Source organism: Squalius cephalus (genome assembly GCF_949319135.1).
Source record: "Squalius cephalus genome assembly, chromosome: 13".
NCBI classification, from domain to species: Eukaryota; Metazoa; Chordata; class Actinopteri; order Cypriniformes; family Leuciscidae; genus Squalius; species Squalius cephalus.
The window spans coordinates 22473990-22485993 of record NC_137134.1 but is presented as its reverse complement, the minus strand read 5'-3'; the positions used below and the strand labels follow the sequence as shown (position 1 = coordinate 22485993).

General features: G+C 34.3%; 1 long non-coding RNA gene across 1 annotated transcript; it reads right to left on the bottom strand.

Annotated features, from left to right (window-relative positions):
- Window positions 1-4152: 4152 nt before the first annotated feature.
- On the bottom strand, window positions 4153-5972 carry LOC307170306. The gene is made up of 3 exons (XR_013823342.1): window positions 5906-5972; window positions 5164-5766; window positions 4153-4884 (listed from the first exon to the last, which is right to left on the bottom strand). It is a non-coding gene; the product is annotated as an uncharacterized lncRNA (long non-coding RNA).
- Window positions 5973-12004: the final 6032 nt, after the last annotated feature.

The following is a 12004-nucleotide window of genomic DNA, read 5'->3' as shown; positions in this document are numbered from 1 at the left end:
TAATTCAAGTTGAATAACAATATTTGGTGCTGAAGGAGATGGAGCTGAGCTGCAGCACGGTGTGTTGTGGACCTGAGGAGGCGGAGCTGTGCTCTGGCCCAATTCAACCTCTGATTACAATGTAATTATACCTTTATTACAGAGTAATAATACATTATGTAATTATACCTTTAATAAAATGATACCTTTATTACAGTGTAATTATACCTTTATTAAAGTGTGATATTACCTTTATTACAGTGTAATTATACATTGATCACCACATTTCTCAACACATTAAGTCATTTTATGGTGTGATTATGAATGATGACCATTATGCGTAAATAAGGGCTCCCCCTCCCTACAAAAGCCAGTTTAACCACTGCCTTGCATACTTAAAAATTTTGGTCATTCTTACTTCGTTATGAAAGCCACAGGACTAGGGCGAAAGAGAACACCTGATTCTTACCCTATTCTTCTGATCTAGTTGCCGACCTCGGACTGTTATCTCACTTCTGCCTGCTTGCTGCCTGTCTTGACTTGGATTGCCTTTGGATTATTGTCTCTTGCTGCCTGCCCCGATCCTCTGCCTGTTACCTGACTACTCTCTCTGTGTTGACCTCTGATTTCCCTGTTTGCTGTTCTCTGACCCTTGCCTGTTTGATGTTCCCTCAATAAAGCTGCAAATGGATCCTTCTCAATCTCCTGTATCATTACACTTATAGCTGAAATTAAGTTATTTCATAATGCTTTAACTTTACACAGTAATCTTATTGCAAAAATGTCAAGTTTTCTTTGACAAAAATTAGACTAAAATGCAGAGACTTTTAGTTGTCTAAAACTTGACTGAAACAAATTGTTTAAGGGTGAATAAATAAGATAATTAACAAGGACATTTGAATTGGGACTAAGACTAAGAATTGAAAATAGCTGTCAAAATTAGCCATCAATGCTACAATACATTTAGGAAATCATTATAATTAATGCATTAACTAATATTTAACAATGAGCAATATATTTGTTACAATTATAATATGCTTTTTATTATTCTTTGTTAGAGTCAATTAATAAACGCACAACTGCTCATTGTTAGTTCATGGTATCTCAGGTCCATTAATTAATTTTAACAGATACAATAGCAGACATTACGAAATACAATGTTACTCTCTCAATCTTTACGCTGAGGAGAAAATCCAATGCAACTTTTATGGGATCAAGCAAAACATGATTCTGTACCTATTTCTGCTCAGCTAGCGACATTGGGCATCAACCACATGGCAAAACCTAAAATTTTTCATATTCTAATTTTTTATATTTAGTTTCTTTGTCTAACAGTTCATTCGAATAACATATTAGACAAAACTGTTGTAACGCTTAAGTTCAATAAAGATGAAGATGAGGAATATACCACAAGGTTTATTAGAATAATCCAAACAGCCAACATGCGAAACAGCGTGTAGACACAAACAATGCCAGACAAGGAGTGCAGGTGAAGGAGCAACTTAAAGGCCCACTGAAGTGCCTTGGAACGCGCAGCTTTGTATGATGCGTTGACGTAATTTCCACTGAAACAGGAAGCTAAGGCGGGACATATTGAGCCCCTTTTCAAATAGCTAATAGCGTTTAGTTTACCTCACAGACTGCACATCGTACTTGACAGCACCATGAAAGCGAATCTGAGCACTGATGATATGTTGGATTCAATAGTTGATGTGTGAATAAATTCTAGCCATTTCATTCTTAACCAATATACATTTGGAGACAGAATAAAACTCTAGCGTTTGAGCAACCGAACACGCACATCTCCAACCCATATTGCTCCGTGACGTGTCAACAAAACATGTCCGGTTCGTGAACCATATAGTTGTATATCTCTCTGTTTAAAACATCTGCGTAGTTTGATGGACTTCAAAATGTCCATTAACACAGTTTTCTGTTTTCTTTTTATTTCTCTCTCTCCATCTCTGCTGCTTTCACCGACATCATCACATCCTTCCTCCAACATTCCCTTTTCTTTCATAACTTCCCTCATTCATTTTATAATTATGTTAGCTCGAAATATTTGAAGTGATTTAAATAACTTGTAATGTAATTGTTAGTTTAAACAAATGTAAACTTTTCAAACTGTTCCTCCTTACTTTTTATCAACAGATGTCTCAGGTTACACAAGCCCGCATGCACACCAGTGTATTACAGCAGCATTGGCACAAGACTGATGTTGGATTGATTCTATTCCACTTTCATTGGTATGAAAATTTGACATCCATCAATGCCTACAATACGTACATTTATAGGATATCTCAGTGGAACAGACATTATAATATTTTTAGTGACACAAGGTCCCATTTGCTAATGTCAGTTGATGCATTAACTAACATAAACTGCTAAAGATTATTAAATATTGTAACAAATGTATTATGCATTGTTAGTGTTGAGTAATACATTTAAGTTACTTATGACATCTGTGCAGCACACAGTGATTTTTGATGATGTTTTGGCAGCTTCTTTCTCTAATGTGGAAATGCATCCATGAGATGCATGTGAAATTATGGTGGACAGAACTGCTTCAATAAAAATAATAATAATGTCAAGTTTTTCTTAGTCTTGATTTCTCACAACTTGTTTGCTTTTTCTGGGCGAGTCGGAGTGAACTGCGGCACTAAGTTCGTTCACACCGTTCACACGTCGCATCTAAAAACGGGGAAAATGCCGACCACGCCACTTTCTCCTTTACAAAACGCTCCAGTGGTGTCTACGATTGCTAAACATGTCTACCATTGCTAAACATGAAGAAGAGAGCGAGAAAAAAAAAAAACTACTGTGTTTGGGAGTTCCTCCATCTTTGCCGAGATTTCAATGTTTGTGATTGGTTGGTTCTTGTCACATGACCTGCTGTGCACTTGTGAAATTCTAAAAATGTGAGATTTTTTCATCTCACCGTGGCGTAGTCGTGCCTGGAAAAAAATTGAGCGTGCAATTAAGACTAGAATAAAACATATAAGAGAAATAGGGGGCAAAAGCATTACATTGGTTTTATAACAGCTGTGTATGTTTGTCTTTCTTGGTGAAACCATCTGATTCAGAAAGCCAGGTTTAATCAGGTATTAATTGAGGCAAAGATGCCTTTTAAATGGTTAATGAGCTCTTAACTCAAAAAAAAAAAAAAAAGGATAAGCATTTGATTACATTTAACAGGAAACACATTGTCATTTAAATATACACCGCATTTTTCCAATGTATCATGGCCTTTAACCTTTAAAAATCTAACTCAGAACTTGGGATTTTGGTCTCATTTTCTCAGTTTTAGAAGTCACTATGATCCTGTTAAACCTACAACAGCATCATCATCAGAACATGCAAGAATCAAATGAATAATAAATGAAAGGAATCGAAGTGCTTTACAAAGTGGTGACTTAAATATAAATTGGTTTCACTTCATGAACACTTCATGATTTCAATGTCAGCATTTTTGTAAAGTATGTATGCATCTTGGTTTATGATTCTAACATCTTGTTTCATTTCTCATTGGTTCATTTCTCACACAAAAAAGTTTCTCAACTACCACAAAGTTTTAAAAAAAAGTTGTTAAACTTCTTAACCTTCAAAATCAACATTCATTCCTTTTGCTTTGAAGTCCCTGTGAGTTTCAAATAAGTTAATGTAATGAATGAACCTGCTATTGGTCACTTGTACCAATATTGCACATTATCACAATAGTCACAATGTGATACCTACATAAAACGTTTTCTCATTATATAGCCTACAGTGTAACAAATTGTCTTTTGGTATTTTTTAAGCAAGTTTGGACATTATCTCAGACCAGTTTCACATCTTCTTAGAAAATTGCACTTTCTGTTGTGTGTTACTAGCTCAGCAGATATCAGTATGATGCCAACATGCCACATGCATTTAGGAACATGGCTTTTTACTTTAATTGTCTGTTTTGAATGCAAGAATCTTGAATGGGAGAAATTTGTGTGGAATATTTATGTAATTGATGTACTTAATTTTCATCTCAGTTTGGAATATATTATAATGCAGTTATTATACAATTAAAAAGCTGCTTAATCGGCCAAAATACCCCCAACAATGTCTAACTAGTGCCGACGATGCAGAACTCACAGCAAAAACTGGGCTCAGTGTGTATCAATATAAAAATATAATGGGCAGATTAATGGATCACAGTAATTTATTCAAAAAATGCCCAAAAAATGCAAAAAAAAAAAAAAAAAAAAAAAACTATTTAATTTAAAAATAATCATATTTGATTTGTAAACACTGAAGACCTGAAATGGACTACAGGGCAACAAAATAATTGGGACAAGTGAAGGAAAAGGCGAAGTTCATATTTCATCAGTTCATATTTCCTGGGAATTTACCCAGTGACAATGTAAAGCAAATCAGTAATATCAAATATCCATGCTATATGAATTCTACGATTATTGTAATAACAAACAAGCACAGAAAGAGAAGAGACATGAACAATACTTTTTAAAGCCCTATTTAATAATTTTACTTTAACACTACAATTTAGCTATTTATTCTCTGTGATGCAGGAGAACAACAAACTGATTTATATTAGAATATTAACAGTCAAGAAGAGAAAGTATGTAACGTGCAAATTAATCTCTACTGGGCTTGAACATGAAACAGATGAACCTGAATCTATATTTAAAAAGATATCTTTTTTTGTCCAGGTATTCAGGTAAGGTATTCAAGTTATTCAGATAAGTCTGTGTTCCTTTATTTTTCAGTGTGGGAAGGGGTTTTGTTCTTGGTTGTATCTGGTCGTGTTCCATCATGGCCAGTTCTGGATCAGCCTGCGAATTTTCCACAGCAGTCACAAATTCCAACATAGATAATTGGCAAGACAATGAAGACAGAGCTCACAGCATAACCATATATCTGGAGGAAAAGAAAAATGTTAAAGAGAAATCACTATTAGTTGAATGAATGTTGTTTTTTATAGACATAACTGTTAGATCCGTAAAGCTGCGAGTTCATGATAAGCTGATTGAGGTTTGTAGGTTTAAATGCATTAGCACAATAAAAAATATACATTTTTCGTGACGTAACGCTGCTTTGACTGTCATGAAGAAGTCTGCTGTGGAGTTTGCTTCAGTGCAGGCTTTCTATTATGATATTACAATAACAGGAGAAACTCATACAGTATATGGTATTTACCTGAGATTGATGAATATATTTTAGAGTCAAATTTCGTAGAACTGTCTCCTTTCGGAAACTTTCCACAGGTTTACACCAAGACCTGTTTAGCTGATTATCGAAAACAGGATCTCCCTTCCAGTCTGTCATGGCACAAGCAACATAATCTCCATCAAGTAACAAGATGATGACCCACATTACAGGTGGAATCAGACAAGATGCAAAAGCTTTAGGACAGCTCGGCTGAGTTTCATCATTTGCTCCTCCACAACAACGACTGCATCTTTCTTTAAAAGGCCTTAAAAACAGGAACAATAATTCAAAAATAAAAAGAGCAGGTCCGATGAAGATGCACGCTGTTAGTTGTACATTGAGATCACGTCTACACGGGCATACAAAAACATGTATTTCCATGAACTCCTCCACTCCGATCAACAAAAGACTCAATAGAAAAATGATTATAAAGGAAAAACGTTTCAGAAATGCATGCATTTTCTTAAAGAAGTCTTGGAGTGAAGACAAACAGTTGGATGATTCGTTTGGTGGCATCTCTGTCTCCTGGACTGTGGTAACGTCTGTAGACTGTGCCATAAGATCTTTATATGGTGCACAGATCCCCTTCAACTGAGAATATCATTTTATTAATTTCAGTATCATTCAGTTTTCACTTCTGAGTACACAAACTGCAGCAAACACTTAGCGGGGTAAAAAAAAAACCGAATAAAGTAAATCTAAATACTTTTTTTTTTTTTTTTTTACTTACTCTTGTGTTCGCCCTTCTTGTCTGTTGTGGTGTGTTTTGTCTGTGTATCTTTAATTCCTGTTTCTGCATTAACACTTAAAGGCAGCTGTGCCATACATTCTGACAGAAAAAAAAAGAAGTGGTTTCAGCAAGAACTGAGGAAAACCCAACTCGCTGGAAAAAAACACGTGACACTACACTTCTGCTCCAAAACTAGTAACCACATACAGTTTGCTGTTCAAACACTTTCGGCTATGGTATGTTTGTGTCACATCGCTTAATTACAATGGAATACTCGCTAGCTAACTATTATCTTAAAATAATCTATTAATATGCTAAATGCTAAGTATATTAAATGCTCCTTGAGTAAAACAGAATCCAATATGAAACCCTCTTAAATTTGAATTATGAATTCTGTCCAATGGATAAATATCCATAAGAATGTAAGTTTAATGAAATATTCTTTTTTGTAGAAACTTAAAGGTATGTGTCTATATAGAAATTTCTAAAATAAACTTAGAAATATTCAATGGAGCAAAAAGTGAGCACTAAAAAAATAATGTGTTGTCTAAAAAAACAGTTTGCATCAATCTTTTTGCGTTATAACAACTTCAAATTGAAGTATTTTCAACCAACTAACTACAACTGGCAGTGAATTCTGAGAAACAGCCCTATACACTAATGAGGGGGGAGGTGCCTGTGTTGCATATGTTCATGAAGTTGGGGGCGGAGCTAATGATAAAGGTATTATCCTTTTGAGTAGGAGCGTGTTTGTTTTGCCGATTTCAAATGTCAACATTTTTCAGAAATCACTTATTTCTCCTTTAATTTGCAACAAACACACTTTTTTAAGTTGATCACTCAAAATAATTAAGTTGCTCTTGCTCTTGCTCTAGCTGGGACCCTGGGACCAATTAATCTAGTCTATTTCTATTAACCCTCTGGGGTCTGAGGTGTTTTCTGGGCCCTGGAGATGTTTTGACATGCCTTTACATTTGTGATTATTTCGGTTACATTGGTTATTATTTTTCATGGCTAAAATCTGCTTACCACCAACCCCAGGGGGTTAAAAGCTAGTATAGCACATGCTGTAACTGATTTAACATGTACATTTTAATGAACACGTATGAGATGTTACTTACCACTGGCATTTGCACAGTCATTGCTTATAGAGTCAATATAGTGTTTACCTTCATGTATTTACTCTTCAGCACAATGGTAACCACAAAAATTCAATATGACAGAAATTATTTTAACTGTCAAATGCTACATCATTAAAGGTAGGGTAGTTATAGGTACAATCTGTAATTTTGTTCACCGCCAGAGGTCGCATTTTCAACACAATAACAAAGATGAAGCTTGATGATGCTATGAAGGAGAGTGGAACGATGGGAGATGTCATTTTCACCATCCAGAGATATATAGAATTCACGAATCATATAATATCAGCTAATAAATTAGTTTCTGAATTACCTGTACGACGTTTGATCATACTATTTTATGTCATTGTAATGAATTAGCTGCAAGGACCGTGACATGTAAGCCTGTTACTAATATGTGACTAATTGTCAAATTATTTGGTGGGTTAATGCTGTGCAGTTTTACATGTTTAAAACAATCGTAAATACATATGAACACTGTATTTGCAAGTAATGGCTAAATATTTTTAGTTTAACACATACTGTATTTAATTTCACTGCCATAGACTTGGTCACCAAACCAAACGTTACTGAGGTACAATAACCGTATGTGTACAATAAATAATAAATATTGGCTTACCTGTGGATAATCAATACAATAATCATGAATGTAAACAACTTACAGAGCTCTTACTTGTACCATTTGACTGATTCATTTTGATGGTGATAGTGTGGAGAAACGCATAAATCCGAGTCTGAGAACATGAACAGCTCTGTGTAGAACATGCATTCTGACCGAATGCAAGGATTGGACAAACATTTTTTCATTCTGAGACTTTCACAGAAGATATATGTATATTATTATCAGCAAACATGAGTGTAACATGTTTGTAAAACAATTATATATATAAAAAAAATCCATGAGACTTAAATATTGTCCCTTTCAATTCTGGTAAATATAATATCTGTGCATTGCAGAAGTTAATGTATCTGTCACAAGTGAACAAAGTGTCAATGGAGGGATTTCATCAAAAAGATCTTCATTTGTGTTCTGAAGATGAAGACAACATTCTTACTGGTTTGGAACGACATGAGGGTGAGTAATGTCAGAATTTTCATTTTAAAGCCTTAACACTAGGGCTGTTTGTTTTACTAATTCAGTATCAGTATCAACAAAATCCATCTAACCATTTATCAAAATCCATTTAAACAATTGCATAAATAATGTTTATGAGATTAATGTTCTGAATACAACATTTTAAAACACAGAAACATGAATGGGAGAAATTAAATGACACTTAACACACCAGTAGCAAGTCTTAATAAAGGAATCGTAGAATAATTCATTCAATTTGTTTATTTGACACATTTTCGACTTGCAATTGCAGTATTTAAAAACAATCAGTGTAATTCAAATCTAATTTAAAATAAGCTTACCATACAAAGGTTGTGTAGGCTAAAATGAAAAACAGAACAAAGACTAGATGTCTCAAACAATATTTCAGTAAATACTATAAACTCTCTCTTAAATTTAAATACTTTTATGAATTATTTGTTTGTGAAAAAGTTCGACTTTCTGTCGTGAAAGAAAGAAATTGACTGAATTAAATCCTGAGAAATATGTATAGGTTAAAAAAAGTGAAAACTGTTCCAACCTAAATGAAAAACACACTGTAATACACTAGACATTTGTGAATATTAAAATTACATGTCATGTAGTATAAACATGGTCATGTAATTACAATCTTACTCTTTTATGAAATTATAGCTGACAGGCACATATAAAGCCCAATATTATTGGCGCTCAGAAATAGAATATAAATGTATTACCACCAGCAAGCAGAGGGATAACATATTTGTAAAGGAAATCAGTAAAATAAAAAGTTCATGCCATGAGACTTAAATATTTATCATATATTACAGTATGCAACTTGCAGAGGGAAAGGGTAAGATGTAGGATTCACTCAGAAATTACTTGTGTCCCAGCAGGTTTAAGTTTAAGACAATTCGTTCATTTTCATGTTTTCTTAATCTTTTTTTCTTCTTATTTGTAGAATAGGCTATCCTGCTGTGTGTTAATGACTCTCTTTCAAACACTGGGTTCCTCTTGAGGAGGAGAGGGAGCACCTTGTGACGGAGACTGGTTTGGTGCAGTGTTGGAGGGGATATTGTGGGGAGCATCAGCCCTTACATCAACTGTTTCAACACTCTCTTGTCTCTCATTCTGTGTCCCTTCTGTTGGTGTGCAGCATTGACATGGGCAGCAGGAACATTTTTTACTTTTGTAGCAGTCATAAAGAACCAGGATAATCACCAAGCAACTGAAGATGCCGATCAAGAAATAACCTGCTATCTGGGAAATAAATAAATAAATAAATAAACTAACAAACTCAGGTGACACATGCAACAGACCTCATCGATTCTCGCACATCAAACAAGCACATTTGAGCTTCCGTTTACCATTGATGTGCTCAATGTGTGTGTTGATCAATGATTATACATAAATAAAAGCCTAAATTAAAGACTCGGATTACAGTTTTTTTCAGTCGCTAACAAGCGTTTGTCCAACCAGTGTTCACATTTTCAAAACTCTAAACACAATTAGCACAGCATCAGTCTTTTGTGGCCATACCATTCACATATTTCTTGTATTTTTCACACAATATGCAGTCAGTGAACACATTTCCATAATGCTTAAATTTTCTTAACAGACAAGCTATACCTCCCAACAAAATTATAGAGTGTTTTTGTAGTATTTACAAATGTTAACACACAACATCCCACAATAGCAAAAACAATATTCCAAACCTTAGATACAGTATGGACTGCATTTATTTACCATTTACATGAAACTTTTACCATTTTTGTAAATTTCATGATTTTAGCAAAATGTGATTTTGTTTGCTAGCAAAATGTGTTGCTTTTGAACAATGTCATGAAGAAACAAGCTTTTCGAGTCCATATGCATCTTCCTGTAATGATGCTGAAAATCCAGCTTTTCATCACAGGAATACTGTAAATTACATTTTACACATGACATACATATTTTTAAAAAGAAATCAGTTATTTCAAATTGTACTAATATTTTACAATATGAAAGTTTTTTTTAAAAAAAACTCTGCTTCTGCAATGATATCAGTTCAAAAACAATATATCAGTGAGAGAGTCAAGGAGCTACAACGACAATATGTCCAGATATAGTGTACTGTATATTCAATTCAATGTCCAGTTCTATAAGCTTTGCACTTTGCAAGTAGGTAACCTACACAGTACAGTATAGTATACAGTGATGATATGATTTACATAAACTTTGTTTTGAGAGTTATGGAATTGGAGGCCAACCAGGCCCCTCATGAATTCATATACATAGATGAGGCAGGATTCAATCCGGCCAAAAGGCGTCGACCTGGACAAAATGTAATGTTTTTGCTGTTGTTTTTTTGTTCAGAATGCTCTTGTGTGTTTCATGGATATTTTTCTACTGTACCTCCTGTAGTAAACAGTAAAGGAATAAAAACTGATTTGCTTTTTACTGGAATGCTTATGAATGTGAACAGTACTGTACATGTGGACATACAGTTCCCAACCAAGAAATTTAGTGTAAAACGGTGGATTGCATGTTTTGCATGCAGATACCTGTAAAACTGAAACATAAAAGTCTATGCAGTTTTAGTAATGTCAACAATAGCCAGTATTTTGAAACCTGGTGTACTTTGATTGACTGCATGTACCTTGTGAAGTGAAAACAAGTGTTATTCTTTGACAGAATAATTTCATTTTGAGTCAGATTTCCAGTGTTTTGGTAAAGTTAGTGTGTGCACAGAGAAACATGTGTTCTGTTTTGAAATGAAGAGTTAGTGTATATTTAACAAAATGTGTTTTTGAGAAGACAATTAACCATTTGGCCAATTGTGTTTTGTAGGTGTGAGTCTGTGTTAAGAGTTTAGAAAAATTATCTGAAGTATGGGTAAGTGCTTGTTAGCGATTGAAAAAAACTGTAAACCACTCAATTCCTATGGGTTGCTTTTACAGCGTGGCTACTTTTACAGGGCCCATTTTCAGCCCGGGAGCATTTTAAATCACAGATTCATTGCCAAGTGCAAGGAGGAAGGCACAATCCCGTCTACAAAAAATACAGGAATACAAACAGTTTTCTGAAACGTTTTAGTTGGACATTCGTCTAATATTTTTAAATGTTACTAATGCTTCAGATTGTAAAAAGAACATTCAAAAGTAACATTTCCAAAATGTTTGCAAAATTAAATGTTTCATCAATGTTCGCATAACCAAGAAAACGCGTTTTTAAAACATTTTTGTTTTGAACGTTTTGTACGTTCAGATGACATTCAGAAATAACGTTTTGATAAGGTTAGCAAAACCTTCTTATTATATTTAAGAACATTTTTGTTAGCTGGGGATTGCGCCTGCTCAACTTGACTGAATGCTTCATTGAGCAAATTGACAAGGTCAGGTCACTTCAACAAACGATAGTTCTGTTATGATAGTTTCTGTTCTGATATTATAGATAGAAGTATATTAACATATTTAACTATTTCAATAATGATAGGATATCAGTAAAAGTTCATACAGTATAATATATTTACCTGAGACTGATGAATATATTTGTTTGCCAAATCTCGTAGGTCTCATTTCTTGTCCCTTCTGTAGGTTTACACCAAGAAATGTCAAGCTCCTCATCAGAAACATAAACTCCATTCCAGTGTGTCAGGCCGCAAGCAATATATTCACCATTAAGTAACAAGATGATAACCCATACGACAGGTGGAATCAGACAAGCTGCATAAAATGCAAGCTGATTATTAGGCTGATTATTAGCATTTGCTCCTCCACGGCAATAACTGCATGCATGTTTAAAAGCCCTAAAAATTATATACATTAAAGCAAAAATGAAAAGAGCAGGTCCAATGAAGATAGATGCCATTAGCAGTGCATTATCCACAACTTTGCATGGGCATGAAAA